The sequence below is a fragment of the Ambystoma mexicanum genome, chromosome 2q, assembly GCF_040938575.1.
Source record: "Ambystoma mexicanum isolate Mex_15411 chromosome 2q, UKY_AmexF1_1, whole genome shotgun sequence".
Lineage (NCBI taxonomy): Eukaryota > Metazoa > Chordata > Amphibia > Caudata > Ambystomatidae > Ambystoma > Ambystoma mexicanum.
In genome coordinates, this window is record NC_090924.1 from 1,458,100,502 (window position 1) to 1,458,126,561 (window position 26,060).

The following is a 26,060-nucleotide window of genomic DNA, read 5'->3' on the forward strand; positions in this document are numbered from 1 at the left end:
CACCGAAGTCAAAAATAACATCAACAAACTCAAACCTTCTAACTGCCAAGGCGACTCTTGCCCAGCCCCTATCATGAAGGAGGCCACTCACGAACTAGCCCCGTTTATCACTGCCTTCATACATTTATCTTTCAAAACAGGCACTGTTCAGATAACCTCAAGGATGCCTGGGTCATCCCCCCTCCTCAAAGAATCGACCCTCAGCTCAAGCATACCCACCAACTACAGGCCTATCACAATGGTACCATTTTTGCTCAAAATACTGGACCGGGCTGCCTACTTACAGATCCAGGTATACTTAGAATCTAACAAACTTCTCAGCCTTAGGCAATCTGGTTTCCGCCAAAGGCATGGTACTGAAACCGCCCTTATTGATTTGAAAACACAAATTGAAGACCGGAAAGACCAAGGGAAACTTGCACTTTTACTATTATTAGACTTATCAGCTGCCTTTTGACTTCGTCAACCACAAAATCCTATGCCAGCATCTTAAATCAGATCTTACCATTTGTAGCTGCATGCTCTGATGTAGCCGTCTTGCAACATGAGGTCAGGCTTCTCCATTTCATATGCCTGGACTTTACCTTTTGTAACTGCATGCTCTGATGTAGCCGCCTTGCAACATTAGGTCAGGCTTCTCCATTTCGTGTGCCTGGACTTTACCTTTTGTAACTGCATGCTCTGATGTAGCCGCCTTGCAACATGAGGTCAGGCTTCTCCATTTCGTGTGCCTGGACTTTACCTTTTGTAACTGCATGCTCTGATGTAGCCACCTTGCAACATGAGGGCAGGCTTCTCCATTTCATGTGCCTGGACTTTACCTTTTGTAACTGCATGCTCTGATGTAGCCGCCTTGCAACAGGAGGTCAGGCTACTCCATTTCGTGTGCCTGGACTTTACCTTTTGTAACTGCATGCTCTGATGTAGCCGCCTTGCAACATGAGGTCAGGCTTCTCCATTTCGTGTGCCTGGACTTTACCTTTTGTAACTGCATGCTCTGATGTAGCCGCCTTGCAACATGAGGTCAGGCGTCTCCGTTTCATGTGCCTGGACTTTACCTTTTGTAACTGCATGCTCTGATGTAGCCGCCTTGCAACATGAGATCAGGCGTCTCAGTTTCATGTGCCTGGAATTTACCTTTTGTAACTGCATGTTCTGATGTAGCCGCCTTGCAACATGAGGTCAGGCTTCTCCATTTCATGTGCCTGGACTTTACCTTTTGTAACTGCATGCTCTGATGGAGCCGCCTTGCAACATGAGGTCAGGCTTCTCCAATTCATGTGCCTGGACTTTACCTTTTGTAACTGCATGCTCTGATGTAGCCGCCTTGCAACATGAGGTCAGGCTTCTACATTTCAGGTGCCTGGACTTTACCTTTTGTAACTGCATGCTCTGATGTAGCCGCCTTGCAACATGAGGTCAGGCTTCTACATTTCAGGTGCCTGGACTTTACCTTTTGTAACTGCATGCTCTGATGTAGCCGCCTTGCAACATGAGGTCAGGCTTTTCCACTTCCTGCACCTGGACTTTACCATTTGTAACTGCATGCTCTGATGTAGCCGCCTTGTTACGTGAGGTCAGGCTTTTCCAATGTGTGTACTTGGACATTATTGCACTTTGTAATTGTTGTAACCAACTTCTTAAGCTTAAAGTGCCCAGATGCCTCAGGGTTTGGTGCGCTATATAAATGTCAAAATAAATACATGAATAAATGATGGAGTAGTGATGTAATTTTACACTAAACCTGGCCTGCGAGCACAGGAGAAACGGAGACATACTGGAATCCACCTGTCTTCTTATATTGATCCCTGTTGGTTTTATTTGTAATAAACTGCAGTTTGAACTTGCCATTGACTGAGTACTCCGTGTATACTGGGGGTTGGAGTTGGGCTCTCCAAGTCTGCGGACTTCCAGCATCGCTCTGGCATACCTGGGAGTTCGGCCCCAACATTAGGTTTACACGCTAAGCAATAAAATAAAATAAAATAAAAAAACATAAACTGCTTTTAAAGGAAACCGTTTTTGAGAAGTTAGGTAAAAGAAATGGCTGTTTTTTGCTCTTCTAGTGAAAAGGAGTAAAAGGTTACTCTAGGACGAATTAGTGACAGGAAGCGACAATGACAAAATGCAAATAGAGCAAATAATGGCAGAGAGGCTGCATTCAAAACAATGATGAAAAGCTTCTCGGCCCTGGATTCCCCCATGATCTCTGAATACAAACTGGCAATCGACATTGTACATGTAAAGAACTATAGATCACACTTCAATTTCTGGGACAATGATCTCAGATCACTTTAATGGGTATCCTATTGCTGAGGTTTTGGCGCACATGGGCTTGTGACATGTCATCCACCACACTTCATTCACAAATGGGAGGGGAGTGTCATTTGCGTATTTCTTGTGGCCTACAATTTGACATATTACACCCTATGTAAATACTGTTACAGTACTTTCCAAACAGGAAGAATGCCTTCAATAAACCTATAATATAATGTGGAAGTGCACAGCGCTCCTCTTCTACTTCAAAACCTGAACATGTTTGAAGGCATTGCTTTTCAAACAGTCCCTCCACTTTAGGCTCTAGTTAGATTACACACACAACCTTCAAAACTGCCTAACAAAGAGTCAGTGAGAGGAATGCAAGGAAAAGTTTTGATTTTGTGCAGAGCCTGGGGCAAAAACTAGTTATGTATCAAAAACATAGTGGTTTAATAGTAACTGCCATGATATATATATATTTTCCGATCCAGCTAATCACAGGGAAGTTAATAAAACAACAGCCAAGTGCACACCATGTTGCATGGCCGTTTGGACATTTTCTGCCATTTTTACAACAAAAAAAAACATAATCATTGGGAATATGCAATTTATTCCATATTCTTAATTCCACCCTCCACCCATTCGCCAACTCTCAACTTTGTTACATTTTAGATGGCCATTACAGTTCCCTGAGTGGTAGGTGGAAGTATTTTATATCACCAAAATCGGCTTTGAAATTAAGTAAAAAATGGCATGCCAATCAAGAAAGTATGACCTATGGTTGCTGAGAAAAAGGCCTTAATGATAATAGTCCTTTTATATTAATAGCACATCTTTGGGATTTGCAAATCAGAGCCCACCTGTCCACAGCACCATTTGTCTCACGGGGCACATGTTTTGATTAGTCTCTTTGAAGCAGAGTTCAGTCTCGATTGCAAGCCATGGTTCACACCTCCACCCTACAATTGGGTCATGCACCAGCTAAGAGTAATTGTCCTGCAGAGACAGCAGGTCTAGGGAAATTCTGTTCTCAACACCTCCTAGCAGGACACATTTTATTGCAGTTATAAACAGTTGGGATGCCAGCCAGGCTTTCAGTCGGGGACTTCTTTGTGACATTTGTCCTGGGCTGAAATGGAGTCACACATTGCATTCTCTAACACCAGCCTTGATTCCGTGACATATCGTGTGTATTTTCAGGGTCCACGTTGCTTTTTCACTGAATGTACAAGGCTGTTTCTTTCAGTCATTAATATAATACACTTATAATTATCTGCCGTTCATTTTCCTGTTGAAAAGTGAGTCTGAATTGTCACAGCACACCACCTTTTGATGTGTGGCAGTTTCAGTGAAAATTCTGTATTTACTTCTCAGCCGGTAATGTGATGTGATTTTTCCAATCTGCACTTGGATTACTTTTTTTGTTTTAGCCTTCTCTGGATTACCCTTTCAGAAAGACAGGAACTTTTCATGGCAACCAAGCAGGTTTTTCTTACCAAATATTTTGCTGGTATTTCGCATGTGAAGCATAATCTACCTTACCTTTTGTCAACACACACACACCATGTCTTTTCCCTGACATGTTTATGTGGCAGGAGGACCTTCTTCTCATGCCTTACTTTGAATTGCAAACAGACATTCAAAGCTGTTTTTTGCCAGTGTTTGAAAATCCTGTTTTTCACGTGAAACAGACCTTTGGATTTCTTTTTCCTTTGTGAATTAAAATGCTGCTTCGCCTTTGGTAATGACGTGTTGGCCTTTTCATATGGCCCTTCGGTTCCATTGGTTTGGGGCCTTTGATTACATCCCACAGATACATTATTTGCCACAAAAGACAAGACAATCTTCCAAGAGGTTATTGATATTGGTAAAGTAAAGAGAGCATAAGAATACCAAGTAAAAGAGAATAAACTTTACAGTGGCATAACAAATGTACAGAACTGTCGGTTTTTCATTTTCCTTTTACCAAATGTATGAGAGATGGTTAATTTCAGCAAATTACTGCTGCTGAATCAAACTGTCTGTGAGAACCTTATACTATTCATCCTTTACATTCACAAAAAGTAATGGGTGATACTGAATTGTATCAAATGAAACAAGCTAAAGGTACAACAACATATCTGGGAAAATATTGACAAACTCTATGTTTCCCAATTATTTCATCAGCACAATACCTGTTGTACACATATGTATACTGAGGTCCTCGAGTGATGTGATTTGTATCACCTCTACCTCCAGAGCCTTCCCTCCACCCCAGGCGAGTGTGCAAGTCCCCCAGAAGGGGCTGTGGTAAAAGTAGGGGTAGGGAAAAGTATATGCCTGTCACTGTGCATCAGTAATGAGAGCAGGCGATCAACCCCCTGCAGTGGGTGGCCACTAGTCATTCATCAGCACAGCGGGGTTTACCATTATCACATATATTTGTATCGATATTTCACTGCTCACACCATCCAGTAACCCTTCATATATGTGATAAAAGGCATGTACCATGTATAACATACCAATACAAAAACATTTAGCTAGATTCCCCATGCTTCAGGTTAACGTTCAAGTAATCCTCACTCAATAATGAACTCTCAATGAATGCTTCTTACACTATCATGTCAAACAGGAAATATTTTAATTATGAGAAATATGTAATTAAGAAACATTGCTATTGTTATTGTCACTATAAACAATATATGCACAAAGGTAATTAATGAAAACGCTTGTCATTTCCTCTACCTCAAATGAAGACTAAGACTGATCAACCTTCGCCAAGAATTCATAGTCACCTTAAAAATCAACTACCAACCTCGTGATTGGCGACCTCACAAATCATGATAGGCAACCTCACAGAAGCATCTGTCTCAATCAATACCCCAGTACCTTTTTCAATGTGATTTCAATGAAGGGTAAAAGGTCTCCATACTCATTATCTGTAGACAGTAGGGAGTTGAGAGGGCTAGAGTAGACTGGATGCCTGAAAATATCAAGAAAACATGGAAACATTGAAAAATTCAAAAAATATTAAAATGCCACCTATTAATGCACCATGATCCTTTCATCAAAAAAGCATAGGAAACATCAAAAATAAACATTGTCCATTGCCCATTGGGATTAATTGTGCCAGCACGTAGCCAAGCTAGAATAAGGTGCCTGATCTTTGGTGGTGAGCTGATTTGCTTTTGGGTACAAAAGCACAATTATTATCTGTGCAGTCAATAGACATAGTTCTTTAGACAATAGACATAGACATAGTTCTTTGTCCTCGAAATGTCCTCGAAATGCCTCAAAATTCATGAAATCCAACTTAGTGGCTACAAATCCATATCAGGAGAAAATTGAGGGAGTTGATACCTCCCTTGTAAAAAGCCTTTGTGCTCTTTCTCTCTTTCTCCAGTCTTCCAGCCAACTGTGTCCACCTCTGTGTCTTCTTGCCAGCTCTGCTGCCCTGAACTGCGTCCCCGGTGCTTGAAGCCTGTTTTATTGATACTATTTGGGTGTTCACGGGAACATGCCTACAACTGATGAGGTTCATCCAACACTAAAAATATTTCTAAACAAAAATATCACTGCCTAACATCTCTCTGGTGTAAGCAATAGCAAGAACAATCACGTCATCCAGCAATAGGAATCTTTCCAACAAATGATTCAGCAAACAGCATCGAACCTGTGTAAACTACAGAAGACATTGGGCCTCATTACAAGTATGGTGGTAAGACAACAACGGTGCCAGTAGCGCTACAAGCAAAGTTGCTACCGTACCATCATACTACATGTTCTGCTCGCGGGTGCCGTTGCAGCCACCAGGTCTGACCTGGTGGCCATACCGGCACCCGAGAGCAGAACATGATGGTAGCACTGGTACTGTTATTAACGGTAACAGGAAGAATTTCTTCGGGCACCCAGAAAAGGGCAAGATTGTAATGACCCGGTAATTGCCCTTTTCTGGCCCCCAGAAAAAAATTAATACCGGCGGCAGCCGTGCATGTACTACAGGCACGGCTACCACCAGCCTCGTAAGGAGGCCCACTGTGTTTTTTAGTTCTTCCACAGTGCCCCTTTATTTCTTGTTTATTATTTATAAGGACGCTCGCCGCTCATCACAGAAAGGTCCAATCAGCAATGAACAGTTATGTTTACACAAAAGAATCGTAGTGTAACAGGCCCAAGTTCATTGGCGCGCAGAACACTAATGTAATGGACTTTAACTTTGCATTTGACTAAATATTAACCTGCATTGCATTGTACACATTAGCATTGAAGGCTGGGCCTACGGCTCAAGAAACATGCCGCATTAAACATGGCTAGACACAAAATTACATGTCAAGATTCTGGGCAAACTTTGCATATATTTTTCACTTACTCTATGAAAGTGAAGCAACAACTCTCTGCTGCTCTGTAGAATACGTACTTAAAAAAATAATGATTTCCCTTGCTCTGTGATTGGCTTAACCCTGTTCAAAATAAAGAGTTTTTCCTGGAAACAAGATTTTACGACACCTGTTTGACTACAGTTTTGTACCTTGATGCATGACCATGTTAATAATGTAGTTTCATTAGCAATAAGGTAAAGCAATGTTAGAAATCACTGTTGCAACAGTGTGGGCAAAACTAATGTCTGTTGGTCCATGAGGGGAACATATGAGTTTCCAGACCTCTCATCAGCCTCTAAAACATTTGTTGAGTGATAGAAGGGGCCTCATTATGAGTGTGACGGTCTGGAAAGAAGAGTGCCGGTAGCAGGTCTGACCTGCAAGGGTGCAACGGCACCCACCCGTTGAGTTGTCACGGAAGTGCAGGCACTGCTAACAGCAGTGCTGGTGCTTCCGTGAACCCATTGCCATGGAGTCTGATGGGACTCCACGGGAATGAGGACTTACCAAAACCGTCACTTGTAATGTCACGGTGGCACCAGGAAGTCAGGCAGCAGATTCAGGGTTACGAGAATGGTGGCAACTCGCCGGTAGCACCGGCGGTTTTCCGTCGTCCTCAAAATGAGGCACAATGTCTCTATTTCAAGGATTAAATGCTATCCTTTAGAAATCAGAATGGACACAATTAAAAGAGGCTTAGCAGATGTACATGACTGCATCAAGGATAACTGTTTAGAAGATGAAGAATTAAAAACAACCAGTAATATGGAGGCACATCTTATGTCTTCTCATAAGAAAATACCTGTCAAGGAATGCTCATAGTTTGTGTTGATGAATGATCCTACCCTTTCAGTGAAAACAACAAGAAGGAATCAGTAACTGGCACTGGAAATGCTTGGGTAAATGACATTCCCGTACCCTCAGCAAGCTATAAATCTGGTCCCTGGTGGAGTCAAGTGGCAGAGCTGATGGTCATATAAAAAGGTGTCCTTGCTGCTGTAAGTCATCCACTCCAGGGTAATAATGACTGATTCAGATTATGTAGAAGACTTGCTCAGTTGGAAAGCTACGGGTATGCTGCATACCAACAACAAACCCTTGAAACTCAGGAGGTTAATCCAAACAATGGCTGATTTAGAGACGCCAAACAATGTTACCATTTAGTGGAAGAAAATAAGAGGACACTCAAAGGATGGGTTCCCGGCAACAAGACAAGTATTGTAGCAGATCATTTACCTAAAAGTGAAACTCTCTGTGCGGGACACATTGATATGGAACATCTCCTGTGTGATGGCAGGAACTCAATCACACACACAAGCTGGAAGCCAGCCTTCTACTCTGCAGTGGAGTATGGGTGCTCCAGATATTGATTTGATTACTGCTCAGAAATAAGATTCGAATATTTAGAAATTGCAACACACCGACATTATTCAAAGCATTTCCGTGGAATGTATTTGTTTCGGGTCACCCTTGATTTATAGGTTTTACCATCTGCCATATAATCCGTTTTTATATGTTCTAAAATATGTACTTCCAGGGATAAATCATGGTGTTGCTTCGAATCATCATTGTAAAATGCATATTGTCTGGATTAATACCACATGTAAACAACTACCACTTAATTTCAAGCACACATTTCACTAGTACAGACATCAATGTAATGCAATGTAATGTAAGAAGCATTTATAGAGCGGTTCTACACCAGCTAGGGCATCATGGCACTATGAGGTAGAGGGTCTAGGTAAGATAAAGAAAAAAACAATAAAAAGAAGGTGAAGAGTAAGAATCCAGAAAAGCAGAAGAGAGCGACAAGCCAGACGGTGATGAGATGAGTTGTCAATCCATATTTCCAAGCAGAGAGAGCGAGAAGCTAGGCAGTGAAGAGATGAGTTATCAATCCATGTTTCCAAGCAGAGAGAGCGAGAAGCTAGGCAGTGAAGAGATGAGTTATCAATCCATGTTTCCAAGCAGAGAGAACGAGAAGCTAGGCAGTGAAGAGATGAGTTATCAATCCATGTTTCCAAGCAGAGAGAGCGAGAAGCTAGGCAGTGAAGAGATGAGTTATCAATCAATGTTTCCAAGCAGAGAGAGTGAGAAGCTAGGCAGTGAAGAGATGAGTTATCAATCAATGTTTCCAAGCAGAGAAAGTGAGAAGCTAGGCAGTGAAGAGATGAGTTGTCAATCAATGTTTCCAAGCAGAGAGAGTGAGAAGCTAGGCAGTGAAGAGATGAGTTATCAATCCATGTTTCCAAGCAGAGAGAGCGAGAAGCTAGGCAGTGAAGAGATGAGTTATCAATCCATGTTTCCAAGCAGAGAGAGCGAGAAGCTAGGCAGTGAAGAGATGAGTTATCAATCCATGTTTCCAAGCAGAGAGAGCGAGAAGCTAGGCAGTGAAGAGATGAGTTATCAATCCATGTTTCCAAGCAGAGAGAACGAGAAGCTAGGCAGTGAAGAGATGAGTTATCAATCCATGTTTCCAAGCAGAGAGAGCGAGAAGCTAGGCAGTGAAGAGATGAGTTATCAATCCATGTTTCCAAGCAGAGAGAGTGAGAAGCTAGGCAGTGAAGAGATGAGTTGTCAATCAATGTTTCCAAGCAGAGAAAGTGAGAAGCTAGGCAGTGAAGAGATGAGTTGTCAATCAATGTTTCCAAGCAGAGAGAGCGAGAAGCTAGGCAGTGAAGAGATGAGTTATCAATCCATGTTTCCAAGCGGAGAGAGCGAGAAGCTAGGCAGTGAAGAGATGAGTTATCAATCCATGTTTCCAGTATTCTTACACCGGGTCTTTACGGGTTAATGGCAGGCATTACAAACAATACATATCTGGTTACTTCGAAGACTCTATATCGGAACTGCTAGGACCCTGTAGCTTCACCACATTGAGTGCAGTTACACTTGGTTACATCAGAATCAAGATTATGAGTCAATGTTTTGTATAATTTAGTGTTTGTTCTTTATACCCCGTGGCTTATAAGCATACTTCATAAATGTTACTTTTGGAGATAACACTTGTCTGGCATGAAAAGGTTTATCTGGCATGTTAACATTTGTCTAGCATGAAACAGTGTTAAAAGATACAAAACACTCCTTGTCTGTGTTTTAGAATTGTATTCCCACAATTGACACCAGCATTTGATATAAAGTATAAACCAATTTGTATAATCATTCTTCGTTAATAATCATAACTTTCTGGAATAGACTCTATTGCATCAATGAGCCTGTATTTCACAATGTCATGTGTTCTAAGTGTTCAGTTTATAGCTGTCAATGTAGTTTCAGTCTGATGGCTTTACTGCAGCTCACACATTGTAATGTTTTATAAAGTATTCAATTTATCAGCATTATTTGTTATTCATCTAATATTAAGCATGCTTCACATACATGTTCAACTATGTCTAAAATAGTTGCATGTGTATGTGCCTGAAAATTGGCCTTTGTGAAATCTAAGCTCAATATACCCAAGCTTAAAATGATTGCATGAATTATATGCACTTGTAAAAAGGTTTTCAAAGCTAAATATCAATGTTCAAAATCAGTCTTCAATGTCAATTATCAATGTCAATTACATTTGTATGACTTGATCTCTACTATGAGGACCCATTGGAAATGCTCAGATGTATGTGTTGTGCATACGTTTAATCGTTCCATCACACATGCTATAGACATCGTGTACATTTAAAAACCATAGGCGTCTAGTAAAGGCGAGGCTCTTTTATATAAACCACAGCATAAAAAATCATCCATTTTGTATATTTGCTGCTCGTGCGGCTTTCACCCCTGAGCCAGCCCCCCTTCTTACAGCAGCTGTTCTATGAGGACAGCCATAGCTCTTTCCTGTAATGACATCAATGATTGGTGCAGCTTGAATGGACAGCTGGTCACTTTGAAACAGTCATCAAACTCGCATTTGTTCTTCGGCAAAAGCCCGAGAATCAAATCGGAACTTGTACCTGGCATTCATAGACCTCACCCCGGCTTTTGACTTAGTCAATCGAAGGAAACTTTGGGAAAAACTTAATAACTGGGATTGTCCACAGGAGATCTTGAATCCCATCAAAGCTCTACACGCAGCTACAATGGTGCAGGTGCGTTTTAATACTAGTGGTCTGCTTTCATCAGCCATAACAACTAGCAGAGGGGTCAAACAAGGTTGACCTCTAGCCCCGGCCCTCTTTCTCTCATACTTTGGGGATTACAAAGAAACATCAACCACAACACGAGCATTCTCCCCACAATTAGGCAAGGAGAAGATCCCAAGACTCTTGTATGCGGACGACCTTATCCAACTCGACCAGACCCCAATTGGCCTACAACGCCAGCTGACTGCACTGACCACGTATACAGCTGCAAATGACCTAGAAGTGAACAAACAAAAAACAAAGATCATGGTGTTTGAAAAAAACAACAAGAGGAAGAAGATCAATTCATGGTTCTTGGCGGGAAACAAAATTGAACAAGTAGCAAAATTAAAATATCTGGGGGTTCTCATTGACTCGACAGCTAAAGACTTAGCGATGCAACACCACCTCTTGGAAAAAATTAAAACCCTTGTCTTACAAGCGAAAATACTAGACAAAATATTTGGGTGCTTTTCATTGATGCCCCTACTCAAATTCTATCGGGGCAAAGTTATCCCAACGATTACCTATGGAGCGGATGCCATGCCATCTTTGCCTATTTTACTGTGGTCCAGACTGGAGAGCCTTTTCTGGTGTTCCGTGTTGAATTTACCGCCTTCCACTCTGTTAGCCCTGATAAGACATGAACTGTCTCTTTCATCTCTGGAGTCAATAGTAACTAGGGCTTCTGTTATGTTATACAGGAAGATCAAAGACCCTTCTTCCCCGGCAATTTTTTCGCTGGTGCAGGCAGAGATGAATTTAGGTACAACAATACTTCTGTCCAAATGGGAGGCAATGTGTACAGCACAGCTTGAAATCTGCGGCAGCTCTATGGAAGAACTTTTGGGTAATCCAACAAAAACCAAAACCCGCATGGAAGAAATGGATTGGATAAACACATTGGACACAGCCTCTGTGTACAAGCTGGCTAGCCACCTACCTCCAACATGCAGAAAACTAAATACAATCCAACCATTTTTGATAAAACATCCAAGCAGAAAAACCCGGTATACTCTACTCCGTGATAGGCTGAATTTGCTCCCTACGAACGAAATCCTGCACATAAGAGGCCTCTCTTCAACCAATATCTGCCGCTTTTGTACCGACACCCAACAAATCGAAACATTACGGCATCTTCTTCTATTGTGTCCAGGAACAGACAAATATAGATCGCCGTACCTGCTTCACCATTTAAAGCAAGCTTACTTGGTCGACGAAGCACTCTGGTGGGATCGCCAAATAGGAGGCTTGAGACCCTCTTGGACAATAGCAGCCACCAAAAATTTGGATCAAATCTTTTCACACATAGATTCACAGTCTGGGCAGAGCAGACCCACTTAAGCACAAGCATAAGGGGTGAAATGCGGGGTTGGGCGTTGGATGGACCACTCACCATGGGGGCTGGGCGTGTCCTTGAATTTGCTTTGAATTTGCTCATGCTTCCCTTAGCTACAGCTTCTCTTGACTTTGGATCTCTTCTTACAAACATTCTGTAAAGACTTTTTAGAAATTGTAAATTGAAGTTCTTCTTCATCCTCTTGTAAAAATCACTTCGGTGATTATATACTCGTAATAAAAAAATTAAAAAAAATTGTTCGGAATCTAAACAATGTTTCCTAAACTTTTTCTATTTCCTGGGGTGGTAATACCTCCTTACCTGTCCCACTTGAGCAAGGTGTTCCCCAAGGGTCTGTCTTGAGCCTTTTCCTTTTCTCATGATATCCTGCACTACTTGCTCCTGTCATCTCATCTTTTGGACTTACTCATCACACGCACCTCTTTCTATCCTTTTCATCTTTTACTCTGGAAATACACCATACCCTCACAACTTGTCTTTCTGCCATCAAATCTTGGATGGCATCTCACTTTCTCTCTTTAAATGCCGGGAAGACTGAGGTCTTATTCTTCCCTGCTAACACTCTTTCTTCTCTACCTTCACCATCGTCTATCTCATTTCCTCCTTCCACTCTCTCTATTTCTTCTACTGCACATAATCTTGGTCTTTACTCCAATCTCTCTTTTACTCACCACATTTCTCTCACGTCTCACTCTTGTCGTTTTCATCTCTACAATATCCATACAGTTTGTTCTTCTCTTACTTTCCACGCTAGTAAACTTCTTATCTTTTCTCTTATTTTCTCGCTGCTTTTTTTACTGTTCTGTTACACTATTTGGTCTCCCATTATCTCGTCTTGCACCTTTAAAATCTGTTTATCATTCTCCAGTTTGGGTACTCTGTTCACTCTCCTATCGTGACTCTATTACAGCATCACTTGTCGCACTTGATTGGCTACCCTTCCATTCTCAACTTACATTTCATTATCTTGCTGCACTTGTTTCTTTTTATACTCCTTCTCGCTCTCTTCGTTATGATATGATGTGGCATCTATAACGCGCCTATTCACAAGTGTTTCAAGGCACGATGAGGCAACGGAGGGGGAACAGAGGGGAGATGGAGACAACGATCCTACTAGGCGAGTTGTCATTCAGATCGCGCAAGTGCATGGGTAGGTGGGAGGGGAAAGTGCAGTGCATGGGGAAAAAGAATAAATAACAATAAGTAAAATGGCCCGCTGGTGGCAAGTGCAAGGATAAGTGCAGACATCAGGTGGTGGTGGGACTGTTAGGGATACAGAAAACAGTCCCAAGTGCGGGGGTTGCCAGGAAGGCAGTGCAGGGTACGACTGGCAGGGGGAGGGGACCTGGGCCCGAGATCAGAGGGTGGCCAGGCAACCAGTGCAGAATCAGTTTCAACCGTGAGATCAGCAAGGGAGAGGAGGAGAAAAAGCAGAAGCAAAGAGAAACGTTTTGAGGTGCTTCCGGAACTGGAGATGGTTCTCAAGTTTCATGGAGGCAGGGAGGCTGTTCTGGAGGGAGGCACCAGCCGAAGAAAGAGATCTACCACCAACTAGTTGCTCGGAGAAATGATTGACCCTAAGGGAGTTGGCAGATGAGCAAAGAGCTTGAGCAGGGAGATATTTAGGAAGTGAGAGTTCAAGGTATTGGGGTCCCAGGCCCCAGATGGCCTTGTGGATAATGCAGAGGGTGTTGAACTTAATCCATGCAGCCAGTGCAGAGATTTTACTCCAAGAGAGATAAGATCCCTGGGCTTGAGGCCAAGGACAAGTTTTGCAGTACTGTTATGGATGAGTTGCAGCGGGCGGAGAGTAGAGGCAGACAGATTTAGAAAGAGGCTGTTGCAATAGTCCAGCCTAGAGAGAACCAGAGCTCTGGAGACAATGAGCTTCTGGGGGAAGTAAAGGAAAGGGGGAATACCTCTGAGGAGGTGCAGCTTGGTAGTGTGACTTCTTAGAGACGTCAGAGATGTGAGGAGAGAAGGAGAGTGTGGAGTCGAAGATGACCCAGAGGTTTTTAGCCTCGCAGGTGGAAGCAAGAATAGGGCAAGGGAGGCCGGCCAGAGAGTGGCAGGAAAGCTACGCTGAATATTCTTTCCCCTCCTTGTGCTCAGTCCCGCTTTTGGTCTTTACAGCTTCTTGCTCCCCTTCATTGGAACACTCTCCCTCCCTCCCTTCGGTCTATTTATTTGTGCTCTCTTTTTCGGGTCTCTCCATTGTCCCTGATCGTTATCTCTCAGCAATGTTGTTGTCTGATCATTCTAATTCTCATAATTGATGTACCGTTTATTTTAACTGTGTGCAGCGCTTTGGCTTAAGGCACTTTATAAATACAATAAAAATACAAAAGTACAACGTGTACTTTATTTCAATGATGGGTATAGAGCGGTCAAAAATGCCATTTTAATCCTTGTGACTTGATTTAACCCACAATCAGCATAACCAACCTCTCTCCCATATGCAGCAGCTTAAGATGGAATAGTGCTTTTGAAAGTATGGATTAATCTTGGACTAAAAATCGACAAGCACTTCCCCACTGTTGCATCCAGATTCCGATATGTCACGATAGGTATTATGATAAAGAGACACCATGGCTCACCCGCATAAACACATCTCACCTTATAAGTTTGCCGGTCTGGTAATTACGGTACCAGTAAGCTTGCTGGTACTGTAGTTACCGGACCGGCAAACTATGGGTTTTGCTTGCGGGTGCCTTTTCTCCCGCCAGGTCTGACATGCCAGGCAGAACGGCACCAGCGAGCAGAGCATGTCGGATGCAACGGCACCATTCAGACCCCCCTCCCCATTCCCATTCCCTATGGGGTTCAAATGGGAATGGGGAGCATTTAACTCCAGCACCCAGGTACGGGCAATTACTGCGTCCGCCAGGGGGCCGTAATGACCCGGTAATTGCCCATTCAGCTCCCGCCAAACTTGGAAAGAGGCCAATGATGGTCATGGAAAGCGGCTTACAGATTACCAGCTGGCTTCATGACTCAAAGAGGTTTGCAAGAGCGGCTGCGAGTGGCCTCATATTTTATTTATTTATTTATTTATTTATTTATTTATTTATTTATTTATTTATTTATTTATTTCCATGTATAAAGCGCACAAACTGCCCTCGGGCATCGAGTCGCTGTTACACCATTTTCACTTGGCAGCAGGTTAACAATACTTAGGTACAAGTTCAGTGGTTAGGAACATACGCTGCTCTTGTTCCAAGGCTACAGGGGAGAGAGTGGAGCAGGTGCGGTTCACCATGCCTTTCTGAAAGCCATGAGGGAGGTTTCTGTTCTGAGCGAACCTCATTGCCATGTCTAACTCTTAGTAAGCACATAGAAAGGCGTGTTTGTATTTTAATGTAGACTAACACACTTGGTTATACTTTTCAATGATACGGAATTGCATAGCGGTTTGGCAAGCACTCTCATATACAGCTTAGAAACAGCAGGTTAATATGTATTGCACTGGTATGCTTTTGAAGCATGACACATATTCCATTTGGATATGCATTTTGGGGGTCTGTATGGGAACTTGGGGCCTCCGACAAAGACACGGCCTGCCATAAATTACTGCTGGGAATACTTCTCTTGTAGGATTGGGGCAAAGGGACACGCATCAGCACCTATATTAACCGTAGCTGTGGTGAGTGAGAGGAAAACTATAAAAAGGGCCTCGTAGCAAGCATTGGGTATGGCTTAGAAAGCCTCCCAGCCAGACATACAACAAGGAATGTTTCTTGGAAGAATGGGTATCCATATGGCCTGCTTAGTTTTTCCAATAGAGACATAATTTGGCAGGTGCCTCAAAATTAACCACACAAGATACTTTACTTCCCAGAAATGAATTTGTGATGGGGAAATTCCTGAGCAAAGGTCACAGGCCATTCTGAAGTTCAGAGTGGGACCCTCCTGGGCAAGTTCCCGATGCGCCATGCAGGTGTTGCGTCGTTTCCTGGCACGTGAATGCCATCAATCTACACCTGTGTCATTAGCCAGATGCTCATGGAAATATCTGTGAGTCAATAAGGTGGGCAGGTGTGGTACATTTTGCAGTTTAACAGAGATTTTAGGATCTGACATGAAAGATGCTGAATTTTACAATTCATCTCTTATGTGCCTCACAGCACGTGCAACAACATGATAAATAGCTCGGACTCCCCCAAAAAGCCCTCCAACCCCCAGGCCAAGTATTCCTCCTACTGTTCCTATTACAACCATAATCAGAGGACCTCCTATCACCCCCACACATAAGCCTGCCCCTGCTCCCACAAGCCCCCCAACAGAGAACCCTTGAGCTATGATATGAAGGAGATCCTGTTCCGCTTCGCGGCGCGTGCTCTTGATCAATTCTTTATAGTGCGCTTCCATTTCTTTCTTTTTGGCCAGGTATGCTTCAGTGCACATCGTGAGCTGGGCCGCTCTGTCTACAGTGTGCTCCTTGTGAATTCTTTCCACATCTTTCTGATACTCACACTTTAGTTTATATAAAGTCGCTTTCTTCTGCTCTCTGTATTTTTTCCTGAGGTTCTCCTCCTTCTCCTTCAGTTTCTTCTCTGCATCCTGGAACATCTCAGACGTGTAGTGTGTCCCCCCCATTCTCCTGCGCTGTCTTGTCTATGATTGTGCTGAGCTCAGAGACCTGCTTCTGTTGCCTTGTTGCTGAAGACGCAGAAGCGACCGCCACAGGCCCCCACCAGGGCTTTCCACCTTGCGTCTGCCTCGAGAACAAAGCCCTGGATTGTTTGCCCTTCTTGTACACAAGATCACTATGTACTTTGTGGCTTCTTCCCCAAACGGGCCTTGAATTATTTCCACAGCCTCTTCCTCCTCGTTGGTGAATCGGCCCGACTGAATCACCACAATGATTGGGTGTGTGCCAGGGGCGGAGATTACCACACACCTACACACTTCCTGGACTGGAAGTAGGTCATCGGTGTATCGTCATGTAATGAGCTTCTGGCCCAGCGTCCTGCTCTCGCTTGTGGAACTGCAGCAAGGGCTCTCTTAGCAACACACTGTTGGAATTGAGTTTGCAGATGCTTTTGATATAAACACTTTTTCATCAAGGATGCTGTTCCCTACTGCTCTTTCCCAACGAGAAGGATCCTTCATTGCTCCGCTTGTGAGTCTTGAGTGCCTTCATCTGCATCTGGAGAGAGAACAGGGAGACAAGGCAGAAACATGACTGTGCATGTTATTTCTCGGATTTGGTACACACATGATGTGTTTTTGTGTGTTTGTTTAACTTGTGCAGGCATGTTTTGCATGAATGTGTTCATTGGATTGCAACATGCATATGTGTGATGTATACATATGACTCCTTTTTGTTATAAGATCTAGTTTTTGAAGTGATTACATGTTATACCAGATCCCTTAGACGTCTGTGTTCTCTGGTAACAGTTTCTATAATTACCCAGGTTATTATCTCCGAATGTATCCAGCTGGGAAGAATGGAATGTAGCAATGACGCCCCTGGGGACTGAAGCCTGTGACGTAACGCTGATCTGTCCCATATTAGAGTGCTTAACCTGTAAACTATCCAGGCAGAAAAAGGGGAAAGCTCAGGGACGTCATTTCACCAACATGCCATGGGTAGCGAAAGTGAAATCACACGACCTTTGACCTCTGATGACATCATAGGAAGTGATGCAATTTCATCACCACCCTGAAGTGACAATGCGATAAGCAATGGAACACAACCTTTCACCCCTTGACAAAATAGGAAGTAGCATCACATAGCATTGTCCCTAAGTACACTCTGAAAAACGTGATCACAATATCGCTATAATGTGATATACATTTAATAGAAGAATGGATCACCATATGTATCGTTAATATCAGTGTATAGACCCATATTACCAAATTACTGTGAATGCAAGCAGACATCCAAGGTCAAATGATAGTTATGTGTTATTATAAAGCACTTAAGCTTAAGCTCTTTATATAGAACAAATATACACCCATATCACCCAACCTGTGTTGGTACTCATTTATTGACCTCAGAAGGATGAAAGGCTGAGTTGAGGTGTTTAAGAACAGACTAAATCAGTGACTCGCCCCCTGAAGTGTCCCTGAAATAAACCTTTAATGAGTCTAGCACTCATTGTATAAAATTCCAGAATGGTATTTCTATTCTTTCTTATTTAGGGTCAGTGCTCAAAACTTGTGGAACCCCCTGTTTTTAAGGGACCTAAACAAGAAAGCCGGCTGCTCCAAAAATAAAGAGGCACATGTCACTGGCCACAGCCCATGAGCATCAGAAACCATGTAGAGAGTGGAGAAATTCTTATGCAGGACTATTTAGCAAATAGTCAAAGTGATATGCAGGTGGGCGTGCCCCACGGTATCTAGTCATGTTTTCATTAGGAATACTGCCGAAGCACTTTACTTCGACAGAACTGTGCTAAATACCCTGATCGAATCATATGGGGGTGGGTAAGAGTTGGAAACATGTGGAGAGGAGTCGGAGGCAGGGGGATTAGTGTAGGAAAAGTGGGGCATGGGGGATTAAAAAATAAAAACAAATCAATTCATTTTTTTTCGGCACAATTCAGGAGAAGTAAAGTACTTCAGCAAAATCCCTGTCGTAAAAATGGTATTAGCATACTTGTAGAAAAACATTTGACCTTTTACTTTTGACCGAATTTTCGTGATCTTTTTTGGGTTGAAATTTGGTCAAATTTAATTAAATATATATATATGTGACGGGGTAGGTAATAGGGAGATGGGCTTCGGGCAGTCTCCCCCAGCATTTTCGACCAAACAAAGAGCAAAATAATTCAGTCGAATGTGAAAAGCTCAAATAATTTCAACCAAGTAGATCAAACCGAAAAAATAACATAGAACCGTGCACCGCAGCTCATCAGGTGGCACAGAGCGTGGGCTGTAGCTCACGGTATAGGTCAGTGTACCGAGCAACCTCTGATCTGCCAGCACCCGGCCAACCATGTTGCCTCCCTCCACCGACCCCGCTTCTCCTCAAACCCCCTCCACCCCCCTGTCTCTCACTCCCCCGTCCCTCCCACTTGCCTGAAGAGGTTTTGGTGCTGCAGCATCGCTGTGCCGCTCCTCTCTTGTCTGCTGTCCAACATGGAAATGGGAGAGACGCTCTTTTTTGGAAGAAAAGGGTCAAGAGTTCATCTCAACCCGTTTTTTTTTCTCCAAGAAGTAAATGCTAATTAGCAAAACGGTAAGTAAACCCTGGGTACTAATATCCATATTGTTGTTGAAAAGTTTTATTATCGGCTTTAGCCATTAAAGCAAGACACATAAAACATTCACAAAAAACTCATACATTATGTACAAATAGATAGATGAACTTATTCAGATTAAAAAGCATCAGGCTTGTCATTATGGCTATGTTAATGCTCCAGGTGATGGAGACTGGAAAATAACAGTCACAGAATGGACTTGGACACTGCAGATTGGCAACATATATACTGAACACGGGGGCACAGGGGTTATCAAGGCATGATGTGTTGAGCTTGGGCCATGTTTTGGCCGATCTCCGGTACATTCCAGTAATCTGGTTGCACTGTGTGTCTAGCTCCTAGCAGGTAATCCCTCCACTCTTGAAAAGCTAACTTGATGGCTATCAGATCTCAATCAGAAAGAGTTTCATTCATTTTTGTGCCCGGGGAAGTGCGCTCATTCAATCGGGTGGCTGGGAAAGTGGGTCAGAAACCACTGTGTGCCGCCCCCTGTTTCCAGCCACCCAAGTCCTTACTCAGGGTAGTGCCATCTTGACTGTGGGAAGCAACAGAGCTCCTGTCCCTGTTTCCTCCCCACTGCACCATTCACCCACGCTTTTGAAAGGTCTGAATTTGGCCAAAAGTGTATTTTGTATTTGTATTTTATTTATATTTTATTAAACCGCCTTAACCCAAAGCTCTGTACATAGGATACAAAACGGTTACAATATAAATGTATAAACAATAAAATCCAGAAAACAATCACTCAAACGTACTGAAGTAGCTGAGATTTCAGAGAACCACAAAACAGAATAAATGGAGATAGAGCGAAGAGAAAGTGGAAGAGCGTTCCAATGAAGAGGACCAAGAAGCTCAAAGGAACGAAAACAAGACTGTGCACACGGGGGGCGGGGAGCCTTAAGTAAGAATTGAGAAGAAGAACAAAGAGACTGTGCAGAGATATAAAAAGATACAAGTGCAGCAAGATAGCTGGCAGCAAGACCATACAGAGATTTAAATACAAGACGAAGAAAGTGTAATTTAATTTGAGAATTTATGGGTAACCAGCCAAGTGTATCAAGAGAACCTGTAATAGAGTCCTGCGATAAGAGAAGACACAAACGACAAATAGAAGAGTTGAACACTGATTTAAGAGGGGCAAGACAAGAGGTAGGGAGTCCAAATAGGGCAGAAGAGCAGTAGAAAAGTCGAGACAAATTAGAGAGGAAATTAAAAGTTTAGATGCCTGAAAATTAAGAAATGGATGAGGCTTCTGAATATTATAGAGATGAAAGCAACAGGAACAGGGAATTAATGAGATGTGGTGAGAAAAAGAAAGATTTGTGTCAAAGTAAAGACCAAGCTGTGGGTGAAATTGGAAGCTTGACTGGTGAAAAGATATAAAGGAGGGTGTAAAATGAGAAAGATTGTTGCGGGAAAAACAATACCTCGGTCTTCACAGCTTTGAGGGTGAGGTAATGGGCGGACATCCAGGATTTGATTGCGTCCAGGCAAGCAGAAAGATTGGAGTGAATTTCAGGAGAGAAAGATAAGAAGGAAAGACATAGTTCGGTATCATCTGCACAGAAGTGGTTGGACAACCAACAGGAGGAAATAACCGCCACAAGATCAGTTGTATGGAGAGAGAATAATAAAGGGCCCAAAACTGACCCTTGAGGTACACCATGGGCAAGCGAGAGCAGCTCGGAGCACTTGCCCACCCAAGTGACCAAAATGTTCTATTAGAAAGGTAGGAGTGAAACCAAGACCTGACAGAACCTGACCAAAAGACGAAAGTGAAGCAAAGAGTAAAGAGTGATCAACAGTGTTGAATGCCGCCGATAGATCTAGAAGAATAAGAAAGGGTGAGTGCTTGGAATATCACGCCGGATAGGAGTTCAACACTGAAAGAAGAGCAGTTTCTTTATAATGAAAAGGACGGAAACCAGACTAAAAGCCATTCTAGAGGTTTTGAGAGATAAGGCAATAAAGAAATAGGGTGGAAGTTTGAGACAAGAAGAGGATTGGCCGTAGGTTTCTTCAAAATTGGAATAATAGCTGCATGCTTAAATGATGTGCGAAAAGTAGAGGTAGAGAGACAGATATTGAAAAAGGAGACAAGATAGGGTACAAGAAAAGGGTAGACCTTAGGGATTAATATAGAGTGAATAGGCTCAGTAGGGGAGGCAGTGAGGTGAGCTTTAGCAAGTAAGAGAAAAACCTCAGAATTAGAAACAGGAGTAAAGTGAGTAATAGTGGCATGAGGAGTAAGGGCAGGAGTAGGGGGGACCATTGAGGGGGCTTAGATGCTTCGATGTCACGACGAAGAGAAAGAACTTTTGAGGAAAACAAGTGAGCAAAGTTAAAAGCAGAAAGAGTAGAAGTTGTAGAGTGTTCAATAATAGGAGAGAGAAGACGTGCAAGAGTTTGAAAAAGATGCCTAGGGTGAGTAGACTGAGTTTATAAAAGATCAGAGAAATATAGACGTTTAGCAGAGCATGAACAATTGTCATAGAGAACATGATAAGAAAATAGGTCTTGATCCAACGTGTTTCAAGACAACGAAGAAAGCGGTGCATAGAGCGCAAGTGGGGAGGAAGCCATGGTTGAGAGGGTTTTACAGTGGGGCGTAAGGGAGACAGAGGGTAGAGTTGATCAAGAGAAGTGAAAAGAGAGGAGGATTTGGAAGATGATACCTCGTCGACATTCAGAGCTGAGAAGGAGAGAGGAATGGAAAGTGTTGAAGTACAAGCAGTGTTAAATAGGAATTAAAATCATGTAGATCACATAAAGAAAAAGTAGAAGGAACGAGCAGAAGTAAGTAGGAGTAATGATGTAGGAAGTAAATAATGATCAGAGAGGTAGACAGGAAGAGATAAGACTAGAGAAGCAGTGAAAGACGAGATAAAGATCAAGTCCATAGATCTTAGAAATGTGTGATGGGGAATGGAGAGAGGTAGGAGAACATGAGAATCAAGGATAGAGAGAAAGTGAGTAGCGGAGTGGCTAAAGTATAAGTGAAGATTACAGTCCCCTAACAGAATAACATGGATGGGAGTAGGTAAGACATGAGACAGAAGATGGTGAATGTCTTCACAAAAAGAGCCAATAGGGCTAGGAGGACGATAGACAAAGATGAAAGAAATAGGGAATGGTTTTGAAAAATCTTTATAGATAAATTTGAAGGAAGAATAACTCAGAAGAGCAGAAGAGGACCAGATAGTAGAAAAGGAGAAGCAATAGAGTATGCCAGTAACCCCACCACAAGGGCACAATTACGGTGCACGAGCCTTCATTTTGTGAGGACTAATGTTTCCTTAGGGCCTATGTGCATACCTTCTGCTCCACCCTGTGACCTCATCCTGTGGCAAACCCTAGATGTAGCAATATAGAGGATGGTCAAACTAAAGATTATCACAGGACAGGTTTGCTGGCCTCTGCATATCAAAACAAAGAAAGGCAGCCAGCAGAAAAGCTTTAACCACAAATGACTGCTTAAGAAAAGCTATTAAGGATACTTGTCAAATTCGAAGTGGGGTGCACAGAGAGTAGATTCCACTCTAACCCAATAGCTTGAAAGGCCCTGATGCCAGGCCTGATTCAGAATCACCTAAATATCCCATTTTATAATCTTCAGACTCTGATGTCCAGAGTCTGGCAATTCATGATGCATGGAGCCAGAATCCTTGGGCTTCCTCCGGGTCAGAGTCATGCCCCACTATCACCATGTGTGTCACCTCACCAGGCTGGTTGCTGGGTGACTGAGCATAACTGGTCTCTGGAGGCATTTCTAGTTGTTGAAGTGCCGTAGTGGAGTTTCTAGGAAGGGCTCCATGGGCCCCTTCCATAAAGATTGCCCTCATCCCCTTTACCCTTCTGTAGAGAAGGAGCTAAGTACCGCCACCTTACAACTTTTCCCATACTACCTATCTGCCGGAAACCAGAATATGACACACGTACAAAGCTATTTGAACTACAGATACTGAGGAGAATCCTGGAAGCAAGGTTCCCATTTAGACAATCATACTCGCTCATAACACAGTATGATGGCTGCCCGAGTGTTAGTCCAGAAGAAAACTGGACAGTTGCATAACGAAGAAAAAGGATGCCGTCACACAGACTAGAAACTGACGTATGAAGAGAAGAGATGGAGAGACCACGGAAAGCAGACAATTCTATAAGCATCAATAAAGTATCGAGATAAATGACATCTTGGGATCAAGATGAAGAAACTTATGCTAGAGAAATAATGAAGATATCAAGCTATTTCACACGTGTAAATATGCAAAGAAACGCAAGCAGACAAAGTATTTCTGAGGCTAGCGGCATGCGCAACATGTGCATATATAAATATTGGAGTCAGTAAAGGATGGAGGTTCCCACTACATATGATAGCAGTTGTTAGGCAGAATCATATACAGTGCCCTTAGGGACCACTGCACACAATTAAGACTACGGCCCTCATTACGACCCCGGCGGAAATCGAAAAACGATGGCGGAAATGCAATACCGCCATCGAATAGCGCTCGGTGCGATTATGACCCGTCACCGTAAAGTACGATGCCATTAGCGACACCGCAGTGAACGCCAACGCTAACTGCACCAAGTACGCGCACGCGCACCATGCGAAACCGTAATTACCACCATGGCGCAACGGTACGCGAATTCTGACCCTAGCGGACATGTACCTAACGCCATCAAGCATGGCGGAAAGTACCATTCCGCCATGGTGAGAAGTATGGCATCGCGAACCAACCGTAAAAGGCCCTACTGAGTGCCTGTACACCACTCCCTGGCCACATTGCACAACTCCTCGTAGGTTGAATGAAGTCACACAATGCAACCAGTGAAATGTACAAGTCACCCATGCATGCCAACGAACAAATGAATGTAGGGGCTCCAAGTGCCTTGTGAGTGGCCATCCATATTTGCCATGGCACCATTGCCGTACTGATGCAGCACAGGCATGTGAAGGTTCAAGTACAGCAACATGACCTGAAAACTGAGACAAACAAAAACAGGCCCCCCATCGCTTGACACCAGTGTAAGGCGACATTCAAAGCAGTATCCTGAGTGAGACTGCACCAGCCCTGTACTCCTGCCAGTAAACAAACCAACCATCAGCATAAGCATGTACCACACAAGTTGGCAGAGTGACTGAGCAGCCAGGCACATCTCAAGAGGGGCCAATGGGAGCTGCAGGGCACAGATGGCACGAATACAGAAGCTATTCCAATGGACATGACCTCAGTCTCCCTCCAAGAAACGCACGCAAACACAGGCACCTGTGACCAGCCATATTCTGATAATCACATCATTCCACCAATCCACCTGGCTGACCGGCATCTGTTACACAAAAGCTAATCCCCCGCCATGAGCATGACATCATTAAAACCGTCATAATGGCAGCCCCTATCCCTGACCTTACTGGGCTTCGTAGGCAAACGCGCCCAGTACAGTACCACGCAGCTATACTCAGAAGCCGGAACCCAAAGCAGATCTTCTCACAATACATCGCTCCACAAATAGGAATATGCTACATTACTTGCAAAGAATAACGCTACACGGTCAATATCATAATCAAAATTTAATGCACAACAAAATCACCAGGCCCATACAGCTATTAGGTCATGAACTCCAAAATATATTTCATTATTGTGGGCTGCATCCGCAATAAATGACCAGCTTCTTCTTGTGTGACGCCCTGTTCCTTCATGGTACACAGGGGCTACATTCACGTTCAAAAAGCCAACATGGAAGCGCCTAGAACCGCAGGGCCGTCCCATTAGGTAGGCACTAGTCCAGCTGAAAGGTTGATATGTTGCTCCTAGCCACTAGTACTGCGTAAGGGCATGTGGGCCATTGGCGATCGTCCCATAAGATCGTAATGGTGCTCCACTGATTAACACGAAGCAGCAGGTGTCGGGAGGAAAAGCCATCTGCAGGAGTGGCATACAGATGGCAGCGGCAAAAGGGTCACACTAAATCCACAGCCATATGCATGCTAGCCCACTCAAAAGGATTATTCCCACCCAAAAATCACTTGCGAATCATAACCATATAAATCGAGGTGAAAACACTATTACAAACGAGTGTTTGTGTGCATGCGTCTGTTAAAACAGAATCCATTAGATGGGATTAGTAACGTGCATAGACACAAGTGTTTGAAGGCGCGTCGAGACAGGGAGGGTTCAACAAGGGCAGATAGACGATGGTCCCACTATGGCAGCCCTGCATCACATAGCGCAGGGGAAGTGGATAGATACCAAAAAGCCATGTACATGGCAAACTCTCTATTAAATCATCTGTCCATGCATCCATACATCATTCCCTCATCCCTGTATGAAAACGCCTGATTATTTACTCACATAACATGTGAAATTTCCATTGAAATTTCCATTGAGTCTGTGCGTAATGCAGTCTGCAAAATCCTCTGTGCTCCAGCCCGGAATCCTAGTGCTGTGAAGTAACATGTATTTGGGAACGTCCTGCCTTATCGTCCACTACGCTATTGCGTATCCCATACTATTCATATCAATCATTGCATTCTCGCCATGGCCCCTGTCCCAAGGACATTAAACAATAGAACTTTAAATCTGCAGTCAGACCTGTGGGCATCTCCTCGCCGCTAGCTGGAAACAGAAAGCACTGTCCTTCGAATTCCTCATTTGCAACATCACGTCGAAAAGGCATCTGTGACCGCTTGAAATCACAAATCCATCCATGTAGTGCGGCAGTGTGTGAAAATGGCAACTGGCTTCACTCACACATGAACCGC